Raw genomic sequence first — 14,145 nt, 5'->3', positions numbered from 1 at the left:
CTCTGAGAGCTTAAGAGACTAAAAGGTCCTGAAGGAATTTCCCACCGTATTGATTCCTCATGGTGGTGGTTGGGGATAATAGTCTAAGTTCTATTTAGGCAGGTCCATGAATTTGCCTCACATGAGTACCTTCCTGGTTTCTCCTTTCTTGTTTAACCTATATTTTCTCAGTATGAAAGGTTCTTATCCTTTCCCCATTATCAGGGTTATCCTATATGTTTTAAATCCTCATTTTCCACTTCTTAATGTTATGGGTTCCTTATATCTTGATTGTGACCTCCCTAATTATCAAACTCAAGGCTTGCCCTAATCTTATTCCTCGTGGGACATAATATTTGATATTTTTTTAAGAACCTCTTTATATTGGCTTTACTTACTTTGCTTAGGTTTTTCCTTCGTACCGTTCTTACCTGATCGGAAAATATGAATTCCCCGGTTTCTATATACTTCACGACACTCTCAAGTGTTAAAAGTGCAATTAACAATACAAACAAAATTGCGATCTTATCACAAAAGAATTGATCTGAACTAAAAGGAACATGTATATACATAACCATTGGTTCGAGAGTACAACAACTAAACACTTGAAAGAGAATTAGATTATTTGATCTGATCTATTCCAAAAGTACTACTGCAGATAATCAACTAGTAAATCTAGACTAATCATTCATATTTAGGCTAATCCTCCAAAAGTTGCGTTGAATGAATATCCTTGTTTGATCGCATTTAGTCCGCACACTACTCTGGATCAAGGAATGCATTCAGGAATGACATTCCTAACATGCTCCATTGAAGAGGTGATGAGGTCTAGGATAGTCTCAAGTAGAGCTGGATCAATCTGACCTTCAAGATGGCCTCTAGCTATTATTGGAATGGTAGCCTCAATCCTATCCATGCTACCAACTAAGCTTGCCGGAAGTACCTCACCCTTGCTCCTTGGTACAGTAAGTTCACCCAACAACTCACTTCTAACATTACAGGCCTCAGACAAGCCACCTAAAGTCATATGATAATCAAAGATAAGAAAAGCGAATGGTTGCATCTAGTAGTTCATGGGGTGCAGGAGTTGCAGACCCAGGAGATCCAACTGGATAACCAATCACAGTATCAGGTGACAATGGTGCAGGAGATAAATGAGGCATTTCCTCTATAGGTGTTGGGCTCTATACAGGGGAGGGAACAGGAACTGGTAGAACCTCATGGATGTCTACAGGAACCTCCTGGAGAGGGTCAGATACTGGTATAACTGGTGTTATGAAAGGCCCCACTCCTTCTACCCTCATTATCCGCTGTGCCCTTGGTAACTCTTCATCCTCTAGTATCGCCCTTACGGCCATCCTAGATCTGGTAGTCGCTCTGACTCCGGTCATCAATTCCTCAGCGGTCCTCTCTTCATTCTGCCAGGATCCTTCACGAGATCCTCATCATCAATAATCCTTTCTGGGATAATATCCTCAACCGCTACATCCTCAATATGAACCTCATTCGGTCCCTCATTAGGGTACTCCATTGGATCCACTATCTGATCTCCAATATGTAATAAAACATCATCATGTTGTTGCTCCTCAACCTCAGGGTCCGGTGCACCGCTACCCTATATGATACTATGTTACTATCATGATATTTATAAGGGTTCCCGTAAGGTTTTAACTATCAGTACTACGTTAGGTAGTCCGACTATGAACTTTCCAAGAGTTCTTATTATCTCAGTGAACTTATTATTTTAACGTCGCATCATCTTTGAGGTTTATAACACTTAGCTCTGATACCATTTCTGCAACACCCTCAAATCCGGGGTCGGGGATCCGGGTTATCAGGAGTTCCATTTCCATTAATAACACTTAATCTTAATAAACAACCAACTACTGCGTACTGTGACCCCACAATACACAGACACGCACACTACAAGTTATAGTCTAAGAGATGAATACAAAAAATAATACAAGTCATTTTATTCTACAATTATAAGTCATTACACCTCAAAAGGGTTTCTGAATAAATTTACATATTCTTTGCCATTATTACAATTCATAAATATACATAAGTCTGCTACATTAAAGGCTGAGAGCCTAGTCTATTGGCAACTCCTACCTCGGCTATAGTGGCATCAACGCCTATAGGAAGCTGTGGAACATTTCCAACCTTTTCACGAATTGGGAACTTGGTCCTATTCATGTTGCCTAGCTGTTGTTTTATGATGAAAAAATGAAGAAAGGGTGAGCAAAATAACTCACCAAAATAATATTTATATTAATAACAATACATGAGCATTCTCATAGTATTTATGAAAGTCTTGGTCAAGCAAAAATGAACCAAGTTGATATCTTTAATGTGACAAAGTCACAAAATACTCAATATATATACTCTCAATATATATATATATATATATAGTTTGTTCAATAATGCAAAGTATCTTTATCGATAACTTTCTGAAAATCTTTTATGCATAAGATAATCATTTACTAGATATAAGTTTAAAAAGATGAAGTTACAATATACTTCAATATACTTATATCTTTCCCGAAAACTACTTGAACTATCATATTTCAAATTATAATAAGTTTTTAAAAGTTCATCTCATAGATGAAGTGACAAGGTAAAACTTTGTATAAAACATTTTCGCAATTACTCTTAAGGGCTTTTATCCGCTCAAGAAAACTCAAATATTTGATCATTAATAACATATGAAGTTACAAGATACTTCAATTGATGGAATATCATTTTGAATACTCGACCCTTCCAACACTCAACAGTCGCCCAGCCGTAGCCTTTCTATCGAAGTGCTCTGGGTAGTTTTGCAGAAATATCTAACTGGATGATGAACTCATTACGGGATTTTCTGCACCAGGAAGACCACTTACAATGATCAGTCGCAGTAGTACAACCCCACAATTTTCTACATGTAGAGGAGAATAGTCGGATTTACTTATTGACCAAACGCAGGACTCCTATGGAATGGACCGTCTCAGCGGAACTTCCGCGCCATTTGGGCCAATAAAATAAGGCTTGGCCGGTGCCACTCGACCACCTATACCACTCCTAGTTCAGATGAAATCCATGACTCTAAAATGTAAAGCTCGTTTCCCCTTTTCCCAAATAGAAACTTGTTGATACAGCTCCGTCAAGAAGCCGTATCTAGTTAGAAAGAAAAACTCATCGATATTTCCCATGTGATGTATATTAATGGATTAAACTCATTCCAAAACTTTACTCCCCGAGTGTTGGCTAAGTAATCAAAAACTCTTTTATCAAAATAGCAGCCTCGTTGCTAATATAAAAATATATCACGGAGCCGGATCCCTCAGATTTTTGAGCGAGTATTTAAATCCCCTTCAAAAGGAAGATCCTAAATTTGAAAACAAGTTTTAGGATCCGCTCTAACTTTTTAAAAAAAATATTTTTGATAAAATTTGAAAATAATCTCTTAAAGTATTTAAAGTAAGAATGATTTGATAGTATCAATCATTTCCTGAATATTTGGCGAATATCCAAACATTAAAGAATATTATTTAATAAAAATAAGCGGAGTCATAAGTCCTTGAATGAATATTCAAACTAATATTCATTTAATAAATAAAAAATTACATAAGTGGGTACTTTATTCAAATAATTAAAATAGTCTTTGATCGTAATAAAAATCTTAAATAAATATGTGACGGACCCACACTACTAACTAGCAGAAATATGCATAATTATAATTAAAAATTAAATTACTACAAAAGATAAATTATTAAGGCTACAACCCTTATCCACAATCCCCGAATACACAGGAATGAATTTGAACAAAATCTAACATCTTCATTAGTACAAACCAAAAATATCTTAAGTCAAATTACTATCAAATTTTAAACCCAAAGTTTACAACCCTTAGGGAACTACTAGTTCCCTACCTGCTCCAACATCTTACGGTAGGCATACCCCGAGTCCTCAGAAGTCTTACGCGCGGTATGCTTGAAATGAACCATCTTCGGGTTTCACTGAAGGGATAACATCAATAACAATATTAATGAGAAAAACGTCCAGCAAGTGAATAACAGTATATAACAATGCATCATAACAGTGATAAAACGATAATGAAAGATAAATCAGCAATATGAAATCTCAAATAGAAGTTCAAGTTATAATGAGTGAATGGAATTGGAAATCACACAGCGCTATGAGCAATGAGGGGTGATCAACCCACATCAAAGCTTCAAACCACATAACAAGTGATTCACAACCTTTGAGGATCCTCGACACACATTGGCCATATAAAAACCATCAGGATCCCTGCTACTGAGGTTTTAACAGTGACTTGCGCCTCGTTATTATCAAAACATACCATTGAATTCCTTTTAATCAATTCATTTTAATTTAAAAAGAGTTCTTGATCAAGGACAAGATAACAAGGGTTGGTATTGTCAAAGTTCAAATGAAGGAAACGATACTAGTGTTTGGGTTTCCAGGGGAAATGATTCTAGGTTTTGAGGGTATTAGGATTCACATGATTTATTAAGGAACTATTATAGGGTATTCACATGGATATGTAATATGTGAGGAAAAGGAATCAATTCAAGTATGAAAGAGATTAACTAGATTCAAGACTTAATCATTGGGTGATGTCAGGGACTGATTAATTTTATTGAAACTGTAGTCATGCATTCACAGGGTTTTTTTAACCAAAAGCAACAGGATTATAGAGGTAAGTTGAGAGTTCACTTTCCTGGACTACGCTTACTGAGTACTTGAATTGAATCGTCTATGGGCTCCTTTCCTGGCCTCCTACTTGAACCTATGATAAATAGTATCCTCATTACAACTCTTGCTACTACCCTTTCGCGTATACTATAAATATGCATATACATATATACACACTTATATATGTATACACACTTAAATTCTACTAATTACATATTATATGCACCATATAAACCACATAACACATAGCAAGAAATGGCATGGCAATTTATTACTTAGTTAATAGTACATATTTAGATTCTATTTACGACCTTAGTCACTTAGGCATTTGATCACATACATACAATTATCATGACCAATACTCCAAATCCTCCTTAACAGACCTCAACTCAACCTAAATTTAGTAAGGCACACTTATGCCTCACCTCAAATGACTCACAAATGCAATGCATACTACTAAACTTTACTAAATGCACACCTTGGCACCAATTGTGTGCCTTGGAAAAGATACGAAGTTCTACCCTGGGCCTTTGATATATTATGACTCCTATGACTTATTATGAATTTAATATTACTTTAACAATTGGTTTGACATCAAGGCCTCACTTAAAAGACACAAACGCACCTCTCTAAAGCTTCTAAAGGCAACTCTAATGGCGACTCTCGGGTGTTTTGGTGGAAATAAGGTATCTCCACCTTGGGCCTTCACTCCAAACCAACTCTCAAAGGTTATTAAGACTCTAAAATGACTCTCAAAGTTGTAATGACTCAAAGGCCTCACTCAGGCATCCCTAGGCCTCAAGTGGAAGTTGACACAAAACTGTTTTCCCTGATTTCCAAACTGCCTTGATTTTAACAACTTAAAACTCTCTTATTTAGTTCAATTATTGGTTTTAATGACTTGTTAATCTTCCTAAGACTTTATTACATCTATTTAGATCAAGGCCCCATGAAGGCCTAACCTATGACATGATGATAATTAACCAAAAGTCAAGTTTACCCAAATCTGCCCTGTTTTGAGTTGCTCTCGAGTTTGTGTGTATGTGCCTAACCAAATGCAAGCTTTTATGGAATATAAAGCTACTGGACTCAAGTATGAACCAAATACCAACTCCCATGAGCTCAGGCCTATCAAGGCCTTGCCAAAACTCACCTAAAGTGACCTAAACTTCTAGTACAAGAATCTGCCCAACTAAGATCAATGCGACTCCTTCCACCTTAACTCCCTTTACTATACCAAAACCAAATAACATTTAACAAACAACCAAGGAAAGTCCTAACATACAGTAATACCTACTGACTATTAACATATAAGGCTCATTTGAAATTTTATTTAGCATGAAAATCTCTTATAAAAACAAGTAAGGTAACAAATCACAAGACAAGCCATCACTTAGCATTTTTAAGCAAGAATTTGAAGTATGCATGCATGGTAACTTCATGACACCTACTGACCTAAAGCTCATTTCATCATATATATATGAAACTAGCATTTTATCAAAGGGATCATAGCATGCAACTCACAAAAATAAAGTATCAAGAGGTTAAAAGATCAATTATAATAGTAACATCATGTCCTCGAGTTTTTAAGAAAAATTCAAACTATAACCCCAAAATAATCACTTGATATCTATTGAATATAATCACTTATCATCTTGTAATACTTTATCTAGCCTTTTATAACCAAAAACCACAGCATGCAATCTCTTACAAGTCAAGTATCAAGGCACAAAATCAACAAGTATGGTCTCTACTTTGAAAATCACTTCTGAGTCGACATGCAAGTATTATATCCAATATGCAAGTGCTTAAATCAACATGCAAGTATAAAATCAACATGCAAGTACTAAACTTAAGATATCTTGAAGGAAAAATAGCATGCAAAGGTTTAGACTTAACAAAACAATATTTATAAAGAGCAAGACTTCAAAAATCAATATGCATGGCCCTTTTTCATAAAAACTTCTCAAAATCAACACTTTACATCCGGCTCTTAAGAAATCATTGCCAAATGTTTATGAACAATGTGTATGACTTGGTAAAATAGAAGTGTAACACCGCCCCAAGATCATATCTTGTTCATTCTATAAGCCACCATGGTTGCAACCTTAAGTTCATAAGAACCAAGGTCTCGACCTCGGCTTCTTCAACATGCAAGCATAAAACTCACCTCAAAATGATGCTACTCCACTAAATTATGAATTTCTTGGCTTGACTAACTTGAAAAATGAAAGAAGATTAATAAAAATGAAGAAAATGGCAAAAATGGGGGTGGGGATGGGCTTCGGCCGAGAGGGAGTAAATAGAGGAGAGGAAAGGGTGTTTGAGTGGGTGTGTTGATGAAAATGAGGGAACTCACTTGGTTTTTGTTTCTTTAATTTGACTAGAAAGGTAGTGGAATGAGGAATGTACAATAATCTCCTTCTTGCTAATAGTGACAAAATGCATGCAAGGTTAAAGATGTAATCTTACAAGTTAGTGGGGTTGGAATGGACAATACTAGCCTTGGACTCTCTTATAAGATTAAATGCATGCAAGGGTATACTAGTAATTCAATAATTAATAAATGAATGATTAAAAAGAATGAATTTTAGTAAATAAAATATAGATTCATAAATCACAAAATTAATACCATAAATACTATGAAATTTTAGAAGTTTTATAAAAGTGTTTTCAAAAATTTTGAACAAGAATATATTTTAAAAGAATTTTTTTAAGGTCAATACTCTATTAAACAAACCATAAAAAATATTTTAAGCCGAATAATAATCTATCGCTTAATCGCAACTATAACAACTCAAATATTATTTACTCGCATAACGAAATTAGCTTGCGTACGCTAAAATTTTATAGCACAAAACAGATTATCATATTACATTCATATCAAATATTTACAGGCTTTACAACCTTCCCCCCTTTAAGGATTATGTTCCCAGAATCTAAGCAAACAGATGAGGATACTTATGTAATATATCACTTTCTAATTCCCATATTGACTCTTCATCTTTGGGATTTCTCCACAAAACTTTTACTAAAGGAACTACTCTATTCCTTAGCACTTTATCCTTTCTATCTAGAATTCTAACCGGCTGCTCGACATAAGACAAATATGGCTCAATCTCTGCTGGTTCATTCTCTATGATACATTTGGCGTCGGGGTTGAACTTTTTAAGCAATGATACATGAAAAATGTTGTGAATGTGCTGCATTTGAGGCGGTAAGGCTAACTCGTACGCCACTTTTCCAACTTAACCCAAAATCTCAAAAGGTCCGATAAATCTTGGACTTAACTTTACTTTCTTGCCAAATCTAACTATTCCTTTCTAGGGAGACACTTTCAACAGAAGGGTTTCTCCTATTTCATACTCTACGTCCTTTCTGCGTGGATCAACATACTTTCATTGTCTATCCTGAGCCGCGATGAATCGATTTTGAATCAAATCTACCGCTTCTTTTGTTTGTTAAATCAGTTCGGGGCCAATTATTTTTCGCTCTCTAACTTTATCCCAATAAATAGGTGATCTACACTTCCTTCCATAAAGTGCTTCGTACGGGGGCATTCCAATACTGGCATGAAAGCTATTGTTATACGAAAACTCTACTAGGGGCAAATGTTCATCCCAATTCCCTTTGAAGTCCAAAACACAAGATCTCACATATCTTCTATGGTCTGAATCGTGCGCTCACTTTGTCCATCTTTCTGTGGGTGATAGGCACTGCTCATCTTGAGTCGAATTCCCAAATGTTCTTGAAATTCTTTCAAAATTTGGAGTTGAAACGAGGGTCTCTATCCGACACAATAGATACTGGAACTCCATGGCGAGTAACAATTTCCTTTAAATACATATGAATCAGCTTGTCCATTGAGAATCTCTCATTGATCAGCAGAAAATGAGCCAACTTAGTCAATCGATCAACTATTACCCAAATAGCGTCATGATTAGATTTTTTCCTTGGTAATCCAACTATGAAGTCCATCGCAATGTGCTCCCACTTCCATTCAGGTATCTCTAAGGGTTGAATTAGTCCACTCGATTTCCGATGTTCGGCTTTTACCCTTTGGCAAGTGTAACATCTAGTAATCCATTGACCAATCTCCTTCTTCATATCCGGCCACCAAAAGTTTTGTTTTAAATCTTGGTACATTTTTGTGCTTTCTGGGTGAATAGAAAATTCTGGGTTATGAGCATCCTTCAAAATCTCATTCTTTAATTCTTCCATATTCGGTATCCAAATCCTTGACGAGAATCTTAGAATTCCTTGATTGTCTTTTTGGGTGCAAATCTCTTCTCCAGTAAACTCATTCATCCTTTGATTCATCACTTCTTCTTGGCACTTCTTAATCTTTCCTAATAATCCTGGTTGAAAAGTCATTGTACAAATCATGTCCGTCGGTGCACTTGGGGCTCGAATCTCAATTCCCATCTTCTCAAATTCATTTGATAACTCTTGGGCCATAGTCAACACATTTAATCTCTCTTTGCGACTTAACGCATCCGCTACTACGTTCGCTTTCCCAGAATGATAATTGATCGTGCAATCGTGGTCCTTAATCAACTCCAACCATCTTCGTTGCCTCATGTTTAATTCTTTTTGAGTGAAAATGTACTTCAGGCTCTTGTGATCTGTATATATCTCGCATTTCTCTCCATATAGGTAATGTCTCCATAGCTTCAAAGCAAATAGAATTGCAGCCAGTTCCAAGTCATGTGTTGGGTACCTTTGCTCGTGAGGCTTAAGTTGTCTTGACGCGTAGGCTATCACCTTCCCGTGTTGCATTAAAACACAACCCAATCCTTTGTGTGACGCATCACTGAATATTACAAAGTCTCCTTGATCATCTGGCAAGGCTAATATCGGAGCGGTGACTAATTTCTGCTTCAATTCTTGAAAACTCTTTTCACAGCTCTCCGTCCATTGAAACTTCTCATTCTTTCGGGTTAATTTTATCAATGGTACTACAATCTTTGAGAAATCCTTTACAAATCTTCGATAATATCCAGCCAATCCCATGAAACTTCTAACTTCAGTCGGGGTCTTCGGCCTTTCCCAATTCATTACATCTTCTATCTTTGCGGGATCAACCCAAATACCTTCACTTCCGACGATATGCCCTAGAAATTGAACTTCTCGTAGCCAGAATTCACACTTCGTAAACTTGGAATATAACTTCTACTTTCTTAGAGTCTCCAAAGCTATTCTCAGATGCTCAGCATGTTCTTCCTCGGTCTTTGAGTATATTAGAATGTCGTCAATGAACACAATGACAAACTTGTCTAAATACTCCTTGAATACTTGGTTCATCAGATGTATAAAGGTGGCTGGCACATCTGTCAATCCGAATGCCATAACTAGAAACTCGTATTATCCGTATCTGGTTCTGAAAGCAGTCTTTGGTATGTCTTCTGGCTTAATCTTCAACTGATGATATCCTGATCGTAAGTCAATATTCGAGAAGTAAGCTGTTCCCTTAAGTTGATCAAAAAAATCATCAATACGAGGTAAAGGTTTCCTATTCTTAATTTTCTATTTGTTCAACTCTCTATAGTTGATGTACAGTCTCATACTTCCATCTTTCTTTTTCACAAACAAAACTGGAGCACCCCACAGATATATACTCGGACTTATAACTCCTTTATCTAATAACTCTTGTAGTTGCTTATCCAATTCCTTCATTTCTGCTGGTGCCATACGATGAGGTGCCTTCGATACAGGTTCCACGCCGGGCGCTATGTCGATAGAAAACTCAATTTGACGGTCTGGCATCAATCCAGGAAGTTCATCCGGAAATACATCGAGAAATTCGCTAACTATCGGGATACTTTCTATATTCGGCGTTTCCTTAGATCTATCGATTACATGAGCCAAATACCCTTCACATCCTTGTCTTAACAACTGTTTAGCTTGAATCATTGTCAAAAATGTTTTAACTTATTTCTCTCCTTTGAACTCTACTTTCTTTCCTTGAGGGGACTTAAGAATCACTCTCTTCTTCTTACAATCTATTTGAGCACCATGCTCTGTTAGCCAATCCATTCCTAATATAACATCAAATTCTCTTAGTCGAAAAGGTATAAGGGAAGCAGAGAAACTATAGCCTGAAATCTCTACTTTACACCGGGGGAAAATACTTTTAACATATACTTGTTCTTGATTAGCCAAAGGTGTAACGACCTCCAGACCCGGGGTATCAGTCTGGGGGTTACCAGCTAATCACCACACCTGTACAATCTGAATAACAAATAATAAAGAAATGTATATAAACCCCTTTAACACTAACCAGGATCTTTTTAGGTTGAAGTATGAAAACAAGAACCACTAACTACTTTATTACAAACCAAATTCAAAGTCTTACAAACTCTCTTTATTACAACCCATTGTCTAACCAGTTTTAAACTAACTTCATCTTTTATTCAAATACACACACTAACTATCTACACTCCACCTGTTCGGGCAACTCAAAGCTTTCTTCCTGGATTAGGATCAACACCTTGGGTATGAGAGGATCCCGAGGCTTGACCCGCTTCTTTACCACTCGAGTCCTGATGGGTTTCATATTCCTTCTTAACTGAAAACAATAAGGTGAATAACAACAAAAAAGGGGATGAGCCAAAAATTGCTCAACAAGTCCGCAAAACGTAAACAGTGTTAAAGCAGTTTAAATGAATCGGTAACCTGGGTATATCTGCAAATATATAACCCCGCGAGAATAGAAAAAAGGCCACTGCTAGCGAGTACAAACGAACTAAACTGGACACAACTTCGCATCTATATCCTGCTGATCAGCCAGGATACAATGCAGATCTATATCTCCCTATATAGATCCAGTCGGGTACCCATGCTTTACGGCCCATCTCAAGCCACTGGTCATGTCCCGGTCCTTAATATTAAGTAAAACTTAATCCCCAAAATATCACTATCCAGTCCATAACTTAGCAACCGGAATAATCGGTATGCTTTGATATATTCTAATCACCAGAATATATCAATATATGTGAGTAACAATTGGAATATGAATAAGGAATTCAAGGAAAAGGAGAAATCAAGAATCGAAATGAAATATGAACAAGAGAAGAACAAGTGTGTATCAGTGTTTATGTACAAGAATCAAAAGAGTGCAAGCGTGATAAGAATCTGAAGAAATATCACTATTCTGAAATTAGAATAGGGGAAAAACTTGCCTTATGCGCGACTCATTTCAATTATATCACCTTCGTCTATTACCGGCTCAACCTGCCTTGCTGGCTTAGCTTCTTTTTGATTCGTGTTGATGATAAAATTGAACAGAGCTTGAAAAACTATGAAGATTGAGCACAAACACGACTCCTTTTGGTTACCAGAATCGATCAAAATCACAGTTTGATTCTTGAACTCAAGAACCCTAATTTCAGAGAAAATTGGGAATTTTTCTGTTTTTTAATGATTAATTATAATTGATTAAATAAAAATTAGGCTATTTATAGTAGTGAAATTAATACTCCTAATTAAAATTAAGGCCCTAATTCTACATCTTTTAAAATTAATAAGCCCTTAATTTCATAATTTTTTAGTATTACAATTTAATTTATAAATATTTTATATATACAATATATATGCCAAAATTTCCCAAAAATTGTGAATAATGCAAAAATACAAAGAAATGGTATAAATGAAAATCCTATAATTTTATAAAAATAAAAATATGATTTTTATGGGGTTTTTAATACGCAATGGGGCCCGGAAAAGTCATTTTTCGCGAAACGGGAAAATTTGTAAAATACCTAGATGTTCAGAATAATGCGATGGTAAAAGCCATTTGGTGAAAAATAAGGCCAATTGTTTTATTTGAAATATCTGCTTTAAAATCATGATTCGGGTCGTATAACTTTTGATATGAAAGCTATAGATGCAAAATAAAATATCTGAAAAATATCTTAATAATACCTGGACGACACAGAATGCACGTAACACATAGCAATTAGGGTTTAACAGTTAATTACACATAAATGACACATCAACACACATAATTTATTATAAATATGATATAATACAGACGTAAATTTCCCAGACGTTACAAAAGGATTCGACAGAATTTAAACAACAAGGTTCTATTTAAGCAAGTATATAGCATGGTAATGAGATGGCAATATTATGGAGATAATCAAAGTGCGAATTTAACATTGGTTCGAATGAAAAGTGTGAATAAAGTACAAATAGGAAATAAAGTGCAAATAAAGTCTTCCCGAAATAATCCGGGTATAAAGTACAAATGGAAATCAAAGTACTAATCAACAACGATACTGGAAACAAGTGGACTATATGATAGTCTAAGAGGATGGTGGTGGGGGAACATGGGCACAAAGACAGCTAATCACTCGGTGGAGCTAGTCGACAATGGCGATAAGAGTGATATGACTCTCTCTCATGGCGGGTAATCATTAATGTCAATCGGTCCTCAGCCATCTGGATGATCTCCTCAAGCCTAGCTATCAGTCAGGGTCAGTCTGGCTCGTCATTCGAGTTCTCGCGGTACAACTGGTCCACCCTACATCGAAGATTCGCGTTCTCGCCCTCCAGTCGATCAACCGTCAATACCATCCGCTCGTAAAGAGGGAATGACACAGTAGAAGGGAATCCGAGAGTCGATGAGGATGATGCCTGCCAAATAGTTATATATATATATACGCAGTTATAAATAAAAGGGTTAGAAAACCATTGATCTTGCACATTCTTCAAGCTGCTTTTTGTAGACTTGTCAATCAAGCTGGTTGGATTGTTTGTTGATTATTTATCTTGAATATTGAACTGGACTGTGATTTTGTACTTTGAGAATTTTACTCGAGATCTCCAATTAGGCATGTAGAGATCTTGACATCTCGATAAGTATAATGACTTATCGAGATCTCTAATGTTCTAGTAAATTTGACTTATAGAGGTCTCTGAGTTCTCGAATGAAACTTTAGCTTGTCGAGATCTCTCAGCATCATGTCTTCACTTTGACTTGTCAACAACTTAGAGTTCTCTAGTGAATTTTGACTTATCGATATCTCTAAGTTCTCTAGTGGACTTTGACTTATCGATAACTCAGAGTTCTCTAATGAATGTAGACTTATCGATAACTCTGAGTTCTCTAGTGAATAAATGACTTGTCGATATCTCCAACCTTCATGTCTTCTTGACTTATCGATATCTCTCTGAGTTCTAAAGTAGCTTTCTTGTTAGGCCTCAATGATACTATAGAAGGGGGTTGAATATAGTATCTACAATCAATTTGATTATAAACACAAGTATATAACATAAAACAAGTTTATTCAATATTTCAAACTCTGTTACAGTAGGTTTAATCTACTCTCTCAGTGATGTATGATATCACTAAGAGCTGCTAGGGTTACAATAAATAATATTCTCGTGAATTATAACACATATAGTGTAAACCCTAATCTGTATTTATATACTACACAGTTACAAGATATCTCCTAACTGATATGA

This window comes from Apium graveolens, chromosome 2, assembly GCF_009905375.1.
Source record: "Apium graveolens cultivar Ventura chromosome 2, ASM990537v1, whole genome shotgun sequence".
Taxonomy (NCBI): Eukaryota; Viridiplantae; Streptophyta; class Magnoliopsida; order Apiales; family Apiaceae; genus Apium; species Apium graveolens.
The sequence above is the reverse complement of the archived record's forward strand: the minus strand, read 5'-3'. Positions refer to the sequence as shown.